The sequence below is a fragment of the Macaca fascicularis genome, chromosome 6 (genome assembly GCF_037993035.2).
Source record: "Macaca fascicularis isolate 582-1 chromosome 6, T2T-MFA8v1.1".
NCBI lineage: Eukaryota > Metazoa > Chordata > Mammalia > Primates > Cercopithecidae > Macaca > Macaca fascicularis.
In genome coordinates this window covers 183,009,593-183,018,605 of record NC_088380.1, presented here as the reverse complement: position 1 = coordinate 183,018,605, position 9,013 = coordinate 183,009,593, and the positions used below count along the sequence as shown (strand labels likewise).

The 9,013-nt window shown below is 44.2% G+C and overlaps 1 long non-coding RNA gene across 1 annotated transcript; it reads right to left on the bottom strand.

Annotated features, from left to right (window-relative positions):
• Nucleotides 1–5,610: 5,610 nt before the first annotated feature.
• On the bottom strand, nt 5,611–8,420 carry LOC135971165 (uncharacterized). The gene is made up of 3 exons (XR_010587244.1): nt 8,348–8,420; nt 7,857–7,881; nt 5,611–5,682 (listed from the first exon to the last, which is right to left on the bottom strand). It is a non-coding gene; the product is annotated as an uncharacterized lncRNA (long non-coding RNA).
• Between the last annotated feature and the right edge of the window lie 593 nt (nt 8,421–9,013).

The following is a 9,013-nucleotide window of genomic DNA, read 5'->3' as shown; positions in this document are numbered from 1 at the left end:
TTTCATGTGCCTGTAATAGGACCACAATGGTGACGGAAATCTCTGTTGAGAATGTGGACACTAGTAAATCTGGGGATATGTGGTATGGAAACCCAAACACACACACCCAGACACACTGACCGTGGCACCGCATGAATTCACAAAAGACATGAGCCGGCCCCGTGCACAGGTTCCCACCCCACCTTCAGGGATCGCAGCTGCTTCCAGGGGCTGCAGAATGTGGCCACTATTTCTTATCTAGAAAAATCATTTCTCCCATCACAGCCTAGGTCCTCATTCATGAGAGGATGCTCAGCTCTGGCTGCCTGTCTACGGGAAGGCCAGCGAGGCAGTGGCACATTCCTCATCATCTGGGTGACTCATCAGCATGAGAGCGGCTCCGCAATACATACCCTCCGGTGGAACTCCTGACGATTTCTGTAATGACAGAAAGTAAATTGCTATGAGCATCAGACCATGCTGTGTCCTGTGAGCACAGGACTTTTCCTCACTTAGTGACATTAGAAAACAAGATGAAAACCAGTGTTCAAAGGAACCCAAAAGAGGAAGAGAAGAAATCAACTCATACTAAAGACACAGATTTTTCTCAGAGGATGTTTCCTCTCAAGTCCATGATGGCTGGCAAGTAACTGACTTTGTTCCAAAGAGAGAACAAAACTGGTAAGGCAAAGGCTCACTGCCCCACAATGTGTGGCTGGTGCTGTCATTTTCTCCCAGTCTTCAGTCAAGCCTCAGTGGGGACGGACTCTCACAATTCTCCCCAAGGACATTCTGTCACTAATCTAAGATATACATGGTCAGATTCTTATACCTTAATTTAATCCAAATAAGATAAAGCTAAGAAAGCAACAGTTTTTCTCAGAGAAATCCAGGTGGCCTGACCTTCACATCCTCTGGGTCCTCCCCGTCTCGGTTGTCACTGGACGGTTCCTGATGTACATCTGTCGTCAGAACAAGGAGGATACAGAGTGACCGTCAGCACCGTGGTGGTGTTGCTCATGAACAATTCAGTAACATTGCTTAAGGTGGGTGTTGGGGGAGGGTAGCAGGCACAGGAGAGACGCAGGGAAGAAAGGGAATCAGGGCCTTTGGGTTTCTACCTACAGGCCACCTCGTAAACATGAAATAGCCAGTCTCAAACAGGACACACCACGCAGTGCAGGCTGTGTTTCCCTGGCAGCCTCTTAGGGCTCCTCCTTCCTAATCACACCTGAGCTAACTTGCCCTCTTATGGATCCCTGCCAAAGTCATTTCCTCCTGAAATCCACATGTGCTGCTGCTCTGTATATCATCCCTTCTAGAATATTAAAGTGTGTAAGAAGCAATCTTTCTTGTAAACGGAGATATAATTCTAGTCAAAGTTTGCATTACTTTCTGTTACAAGGCAAATAAACCAAGATTTGAAAATACTCAATTATCCTGCCATTTCACGATGACCCCTACTTAGCATGTGATATTTGTCCTTCCACTCTTCCTTTTCAACACGATGTGTGTGCACCACGGAGTGCACTGCTCCTCATGCTCACACTGACTGTAGCATTGGGACAGTCTGTCATGGGGAAAAGCAAGGGGGTGGGGCGGGCATTGACCCTCTCCAGCCCAGCTCTGCAGGAGATTCCAGCAGGGAAAGTGGGTGCCAGGCTAACACCCAAGTTGATCCTTGAGATTTTATTGGATGCTATGTCTTGGGATTGGGTTCCACTGAATTTCTAAGACTTGCGGTGATTATCTCATTAAATACAATAGAATATTCTACTGATTATTGTCTGCATTTGAACAGGAGCTGAGGAATGACCTCACTGCTGTAGATCAAAAGCCTGTGGACTCTGTGTGTTTTACATTAATGATCACACTGAAGCCCACTGTACAATGTACCTGCTCAAACCAACCCTGGGTGAGCTGAGCACTGACACCATCCAGTCATGATAGTGTTTGGGATCTGAATAGGTTTTTGTTCTCCCATGAGCACACAGAAGTGCTGGAATAATTTGGCCTAGCAAGAAATTATACTAGGGCTTTGTGATAAATTCAGTGTAGTGGCTCATGGCATTAACCTTCCACTCATTCCCGACTTCACATGTGCCTCTTCCATTTAAAAGACCAAGAGCTTGGGAAATTCGTCTCTGCACCATGTCCATCTGAGGACTGGGGATAGTAAACTTAAGTTCAGGTACAGCTGGGGCGGAGGATGAATGGGTTGATTTCTGTGAACTGTGCAGTGGTGATGGAAATTTTCTTGAACATTAATCCTTGTGTTTTGCTCTGAACATGGGAGCATATTTTCTGGGGAAATGCACACACACTCCCAAAGACATCCACAATTATTCCATATAGACTCTCTCCTCTATCCCTCCCAACCCTGATGTACCACCCCACCTTACAGGACACTTTTGCTTCCAAGGATGACAGTAGCATGGTTAGAGTTGTTTACTGGACTCTTAGTAGTTTTTATACCAAACTTCCCAAATCTAATTTCTGGCAGAAAGCTCAAACCAGACTGGCTCTTGAGCAAAAGCAGGCAAAACAGTGTCATCTTTGCAACACTAAGATTTTGAACGTAAACAGAGAGGTGATCCCAGAATACGTACCGTTCACCAGTGTGGCTGGGTCCACCTGCATCTAGAGAAAAACAAAACACTATGAGGGTCAGACCAGGCTGTGTCCTGTGTGTACGGGCCTTTTCTTCACTTGTTGATATTAAAAAAACAGATGGTAAATAGTGGTTGAGACAATGGCCCTGATATCTAGAAGATATTCGTGGAAAGGCACAGATTTTTGTGCAAGATTTTCAATTGTTTTTATTTGATTATTCCAAATACTTCTTAAGAAGAAGGCATTTCTCTTGAGGAAAATGCCTGCTGACACACAGCTTGTAAATGTGGATGCCATCTGAAACCATTTTTTAGTGGATAATGAACTCGGACATTTGCCCACCAAGAAATTCTTGTCAGTCACCTATCGCGTACATGGTAAGATGTGTACATCTTAGTTCAATTGAAACAGAGAGAAACCGAGAGAAATACAATTTCAATTTCAGAGGAAATAAGATGACTTTACCATGTGAACCCCTGTGGCTTCCTCCGAGGATGTCTGCCTGGGCACAGCCTCCTCGAGGTCTTCCAGGTCACCTAGGAAACAGAGTCACTATAAGCACATGAGCTCCACTGACTGAATCCCTCAGGTGATCTTGGAGCTGTGGACACGGGGCTGGCGTGTGTGGAAAGGTGTGTTCACAGCACAGACTCAGCTGCTGCTGGTTCCTCTTCCAGGTGGTGAGGGAAGACAAATGGTAAAGGAAGGCATCAGGAAGGCCAAGAAGACAGAGTCTTAGTCATCTAGCTAAGGCAACCTCTTCGACATGAAATAACCCATCTCAAACAGGGCACATGACACAGTGTTTCCTGTAGCACCTCAGGGCTCCTCCTTCTTAATCTGACCTGACCTAAATTGTCCTCCCTTCTTTATCCCCTTGAGGTCATTTTCTCCCCAGGATCCACATGTCCTGCTGCCATGTTTTTGTTCCTCCTAGAACTTTTCTTTTCCTTTTTATTGAGATGGAGTTTCACTCTTGTTGCCCAGGCTGGAGTGCAATGGCGTGATATCGGCCTACCACAACCTCCGCCTCCTAGGTTCAAGTGATTCTGCTGCCTCAGCCTCCTGAATAGCTGGGATTACAGGCATGCGCACCCACTCCCGGATAATTTTGTATTTTTAGGAGAGACGGGTTTCCTCCATGTTGGTCAGTCTGGTCTCAAACTCCCGACCTCCGGTGATCCGCCCTCCTCGGCCTCCCAAAGTGCTGGGATTACAGGCATGAGCTACCATGACCGATCAGAACATTTTGTACTAGAAAAAAAAAAGCAACCTTTCTTCAAAGAGGAGACTTAATTCTATCCAAAATATTTTATGTATTCAGTAACCTTTTCTTTTAAAGAAGACTAAACCAAGATTTGAAAATACTCAATTATCCTACCATTTAAAGATGACTCGTACGTGGTCTGTGATATTTGTCCTTCTGCTCTTCCTTTGAACACAATGTGTGTGTGATATGGGGCCTACTGCTGGTCATGCTCACACTGGCTCTAGCACTAGGACAGCCCATCATGGGGGGCAGCAGGTGGGGGCGCTGACCCTCTCTAACCCAGCTCTGTAGAAGATTCCAACAGAGAAGATGAGTACCAGGATAGCACCCAAGTTTTTCCTTCAGTTCTTATTTGGTGCTGTGTCTTGGGTATGAGTGCTGAACTGCAGCGTATGTAAGGCTTATGAAGATGATCTCATTAAATACAATATAACATGTCTGACAATTTTCTGCTTTTGATCAGGAGATGAGAAAATAACACAGCACTGCAGCCAAAAGCCTGACCTCTCAATGTCTATTTCCCACTTGTGACCACACCAAAGTCCACTATAAAATGTACTTATTCCTATGCTGAGTTATGTGAGCATTACGAGAATCCTATATGAGAGACAGTGTTTGGGATTTCTGAAAGCCATCCCACTTCCATATGTACACCTAGGTGTTAAAACTCTCTGGCATAATGACAAATTATACCAGAACCATGTGATTACTTCCGAGTAGTAGCCCATGGCATCAACCTTCCAGTCACTCCTGAGTTCACCTCTACCTTTTCCACTGAAGAGATAAAGAGCTTGGCAAATTCATCTCTGCACTATCTCCATCTGCGTACTGGGGATATTAAACTGACCTTCAGCTACAGCTGTGGTGGAGGATAAATGGGCTGACTGACATAAGGTGTGCAATGGTGATGGAATTTTTATTTACAACACTCATCTTTGTGGTGGGCTGTGCACATGGAAGCATGCTTTCTGAAGAAATGTACAAATCCTCCCAAAGACATTCAAAATCACTATACACAGAGTCTCTCTCCTTACACCCGCCCCCCACCTTGACGAACCTCATTCGATTTCGTAGAAACGACACTGCAGCTAACAGGGACTATGTAGGATGGTCACCCCTCTTCAGTACACTGTTACTAATTTCTTCCCAAACTTCATTTCCAACAGGAAGCTCCCATGAGAGCGGTTCTCCAGAAGAAGCAGCTGAGAAAGTGTCACCTTTCTCAACACTAACATTTTTCCTTAGCAAAAAGGGGATCCAAGAATACGTACCATTTGTTTCTGTGAATGGCTCTGCCTGCATTTAGAGAAAGAAAACACCATGAGGGTAAGATCATGCTGCCTGTGTACACAAGTCTTTTCGAAACTTGGTGCTACTAGAAAACCCAATGGGAAATTCAGGTGGAGGCAACAGCCACGAAAATAAAGCCTAGGAAACACCTGTAGAAAGGCACCACCTTTTTGCGCAAGATTTCAAAGTTTAGTTTTAAATTCATAATTTTCAAAAAGGGTTTTCTCCTGAAGAAAATGCTGCTGACATAGTTTGTAACTGAAGCTGTCATCTATGAATGCCATCTGGAATCAGTTCTTAGCTGGTAATGAATTCTCATTTTACATTTGCCCACCAAGAAAATATCTAAGTCATCTATAATGTACACGGTAGTGAGATTTTCCTATCTTTATTCAAGTGAAATTGAAAGAAACCTAGGAAAATGAAATTCCCCTTTCAGGGAAAGAAAGGACAACTTACAATGACAACAGTGAGGACCCTCTCAGTGGATGCCTTATGTGGATATACAGCTCCAAGCTTCTCTTGATGATCTAGGAGACATAGGGTAAGTGTCACCATATGGATTCCACTGAGGGAATCCCTCGGGTTTATTGGGTGGTGTGCACGTGAGGCTGGCATGTGTGAAGAAGGTGGGTTACCCCAGATGGAGTTGCAGACGCAACCTCCTTGATGGTGAAGGCAGGCAAATGAGACCATGAGGAAAGCAAGGGAAACAGAGCCTTGGGCCTCTAGCTAAGGCAAGCTCATCAATGACACACAGCTGGTCTCAAAGACGGCACACCATACGGGGCAGGCTGTGCTTCCCTACAGCGTCTCAGGTTCCTCTTTCCTAATCTGACCTGAGCGTACTTGCCCTCCCTTTGTGATCCCTTCTGAGGTCATTTCCTGCTCAGGATCCACATGTGCTGCTGCTGTCCATCATCCCTCCTAAAATATTTCGTACTGCATAAAAGCAACCTTTCTTCAAAAAAACTTAACTCTAGCCAAAAAATACTATGACTTCACTGAACCTTTGATTCAAAGAGAATTAAACCAAGATTTGAAAATATTCAATTATCCTACCATTTGAAGAGGACCTGCACTTAGCTTATTCGTCCTTCCACTCTTTCTTTTCAACACAACGTAGGTGTCCCTGGAGTCAGCTGCTGCTCATGCTCACACTGACTCCAGCACTAGGACAGCCCATCATGGGGGCAGTAGGTGGGGGGGCTAACGCTAACACTCTCCAAACTAGCTGTGCAGGAAGTCCCACCGAGGGGATGGACACCAGAAGAACACCCCAGTTCTTCCTTGAGTTCTTATTCTGCACTGTGTATTGGATGTGTGGGCTGAATTAGGGCACATGTACACTTGTGGCAATCATGTTATTAAACATAGTAGAATATGTCCCTGATTGTTCTGTGCCTTTTTTTTTTTTTTTAGATGAAATCTCACTCTGTTGCCCAGGCTAGGGTGCAGTGGCAGGATCTAGGCTCACTGCAACCTCCCTCTCCCAGGTTCAAGTGATTCTCCTGCCTCAGCCTCCTGGGTAGCTGGGATTACTGGCACCTGCTACCACACCCAGTTAATTTTTGTGTTTTTAGTAGAGACAGTGTTAGCCAGGCTGGTCTCAAACTCCTGACCTCAAGTGATTCACCTGCCTCGGCCTCCCAATGTATTGGGATTACAGGCATGAGACACCACACCCTGCCTATTCTCTGCTTTTAAACAGGAGCTGAGGAATAAACCGACCACTGAAGCAAAAGCCTGTGACCTCTCCATGTATGTTTCACATTTCTGACCACACCCAAATCCACTGTAAAACATACCCATTCTAATCCTGGGTTATGCGACCATTAAGACCATTCTACGATCATAGACAGTGCATAGAATTTCCGTATGTATTGTACTTCCACATGCATACCTAGGTGCCCAAAGTCACTGCCAGGCTGATGAGTTATACAATGGCTGTGAGATCGATGCAGGACAGAAGTCCATAGAATCAACCTGCCAACCACTCCTGATTTCACATTTCCCTCCTCTACTGAGAAAGCCAAGACTTTGAGAAATTCATCTCTGCATAACCAGTAACTTAGGACTGAGGATATTAAACTTCAGACAGCTGTGGTGGAGAATCAATGGGTTGATTTATGTAAAGTGTTCAGGGTGATGGACTACTCTTTTTTTTTTTTTTTTTTTAAAAACATATAATCCTTGTGTGGTGCTTTGAACATGCACAAAAACTCCGAAAGACACTCACAATCACTGCCCGTAGACTCTCTCCTCCATACCTCCCAAACCTGATGCACACCACCCTTTCATGTAAGGGACACCACTTCCTGCAGAGACTACAGGAAGATGGTCACAATTCTGTCACAACGTCTTACTGTTTTTCCATACCAAATTGCCTAAAACCTCATTTCTCTTAGGAAACTCCAGAGAAATTCTCCACCAAACGCAGGGTAAAAAGTGCCACCTTTCTGAAAAACTAAGATATTTCCTTAGCAAAAAACTAATCCCTGGGGCATGAGGGGAAAGACGAGGGAGAGCATTAGAATAAATACCTAATGCCTGTGGGGCTAAAAACCTAGATGAGGGCTTGATAGGTGCAGCAAACCACTGTGACATATTTATACCTATGTAACAAACCTACACGTTCTACACATGCATCCCAGAATTTCAAGCACAATAAAAACAATTAATAAAGTAAACCCATAACACATACCTTCATCCTCAAAGTGTACTCTTTTCTGCAATCAGGGAAAAGAAAAACATGATGAGAGTCAGACCACACTTTGTCCTGTGTGCACCGGTCTTTTCTGCATTGTTGACATTAGAAAACCCAATGGAAATAGTGAAAATGGTCAACATGAGGGTCTCAAAATAAAGCCTAGAGGACATGTGGAAAGGCACAAGTTTTTTTTGTGAATGATTTTCAAGTTTATCTTCATTGCATGTTCACCATTATTTTCAAGAAGAAAGCATTTCTCTATGGAAAATGCTTACTGTCAAAGAGTTTTTAAGTGAACCTGTCATCTATAAATGTCATCTTGAATTCATTCTTGCTGGTAATAAACTCTCACTTTACAGATGCCCACCAAGACACTCTGTAAGTCATCTATAATGTACATGGTAAGATTACCGTCTCTTATCTCAATTTATATAGAAACGAAGACAAATAAAATTCCCACCTCAGACAAACAACAAAGAGTTTACCTTAACAGAGTCTAAGAACCTCTCAGGTGGTATCTTGAGCAGACGCTCAAACAACAAGCCTTTGTCGCGCTCTAGGAAACAGAGTAATCGTCAGCACGTTGGGTGCACTGAAGGAAACTGTCAGGCAGACTAGGGTGCTAAAATCACGGGGCTGGCACATGTAGACAAGGGGGGTGATGCACTACATTTTTTTTAAACCATTCATCTTTGTGTGGTGCTTTGGACATGCACAAAAACTCTCAAAGACACTCACAATCACTGCCCGTAGACTCTCTCCTCCATACCTCCCAAACCTGATGCACACCACCCTTTCATGTAAGGGACACCACTTCCTGCAGAGACTACAGGAAGATGGTCACAAATCTGTACCAACGTCTTACTGTTTTTTATACCAAACTGCCTAAAATCTCATTTCTCTTAGGAAGCTCCAGAGAAATTCTCCACCAAACACAGGTTAAAAAGTGCCATCTTTCTGAAAAACTAAGATATTTCCTTAGCAAAAAACTAACCACTGGGGTATGAGGGGTGAGACGAGGGAGATCAGTAGAATAAATACCTAATGCATGCAGGGCTAAAAACCTAGATGAGGGGTTGATAGGTGCAGCAAACCACCATGACACATTTACCCCTATGTAAGAAACCTGCACATTCTACATATGCATCCCA